The sequence below is a fragment of the Frankliniella occidentalis genome, unplaced genomic scaffold (assembly GCF_000697945.3).
Source record: "Frankliniella occidentalis isolate FOCC.00 unplaced genomic scaffold, Focc_3.1 Scaffold29, whole genome shotgun sequence".
Taxonomy (NCBI): domain Eukaryota; kingdom Metazoa; phylum Arthropoda; class Insecta; order Thysanoptera; family Thripidae; genus Frankliniella; species Frankliniella occidentalis.
Genome location: NW_026267159.1, coordinates 554,685 through 556,136, shown reverse-complemented (window position 1 = coordinate 556,136; position 1,452 = coordinate 554,685). Strand labels below are relative to the sequence as shown.

At 58.9% G+C, this 1,452-nt stretch overlaps 1 protein-coding gene across 1 annotated transcript in view; it reads right to left on the bottom strand.

The window, feature by feature from the left end:
- The window catches only part of LOC113202107 (protein sax-3-like), a 125,011-nt gene that overhangs the window by 2,392 nt on the left and 121,167 nt on the right, over positions 1 to 1,452 (bottom strand). The window lies entirely within an intron of this gene.

Sequence of the window (1,452 nt, the reverse complement as noted above, 5' to 3'; positions counted from 1 at the left end):
CTGACCTGTCTGTGGCGAGGAGCAGCTGACAGCCGAGTGGCGAGCGCGCTGGGGTATCGTCCGGAAACCGTCGGCCCGGGGATCGAATCCTGGTGGGGGTGTACTTTTTTTCGGGACCTGCTGAGTAGGTGGTGACGTCGACCTCCTTACCTTGCTGCAGACCTAGTCGGATTCACACCGACGTTGTGTCACGAGTGTCAAGTTTCCTAAAAGAAAAATTTGAATCTCTCAAGGGGATTCGAACCCCAGGCCGACGGTGTCCGGACCACACACCAGCGCGCTCGCCACTCGGCTGTCAGCTGCTCCTCGTCAGGAACAGGTCAGAGCTCGGTCCCGCTTTACGGGTCTTGGTCTCCCGTGTTGCACGCGTGCAGGTCGGGTCAAGTCCACCTCCTCGACGCGCTGCAGCCCGGGTCGAATTCTGGCCAAAAACACGGAAAAGGTCACTAAAATGGGCCTAACCTAACCCCCGCGCGCCCAAGGGGCTCTTTTACTGGCCATTTTCCGTGTTTCGGGCCAAGAGCCGACCCGGGCTGCAGCGCGTCGAGGAGGTGGACTTGAGCCGACCTGAACGCGTGCAATACGGGAGACCAAGACTCGTGAAGCAGGTGACCGAGGTTTGAACCCCCCGTTGACAATTGGAGCCGACAGCCGAGCGGCGAGCGCTCTAGGGCTTGGTGCAGAAGACACCCTCGGCCCAGGGGTCGAGTCCTCGTCGGGGCGAACGTTTTCTTGTTGTTTTTTGGCATGGGGAGGGGGGGGGGCTGCTGAGTAGGCGGTCAAGTCCACCTCCCCATGTCGGCTGGTCTTTTGTCTTAACCCTTGGTCCCCGCGCCGCAAACTACTAAATGGGAAAAAACGAGCCCCGATCAGTATTCGAATCCAGGACCATGCGCGTCCCGGGCGCGCGCTCTACCAACTGAGCCAATGAGGCTTCAGAAGAGTCGAAGCTTATCTCCGCTATGGCTCACACCCCGAAACATACAGCTGGCAGAGGGGCAAAAGGGTTCCGTCGACTAGATTCGAACCAGCGACTGTTTGCGTACCGACCCATCACATCAGGTGTCGCACGGGTGTAAAGTCATGGCCAGCGGAGCGCGAAAAATTTCCCCCGGCCGAGATTCGAACCAGCGACCAGGTTCATACCGGGCCCGGATGCTACCGACTTGGCCACGACGGAACGATACAGAACACATAATCTTTCGGCCGCATGCAGATCTCAGCTGTGACTGACGCCCGAAGACACTTGGCCAGCAGAGCAGGAAAAATGATCGCAGACGGGATTCGAACTACCGACCATCCCCACGATCTGCCACCGATCATGCTTTAACACGCTCGGCTACCAGCTGGCTGTTCCGGGGCCGAGGTCTGAGCTCGGCCCTTCCCAACGGGAGACAAAAAGCGACAAAGAAAATTTTGCCCCGCCCGGGAGTTGATCTTAGGGCCGACAAT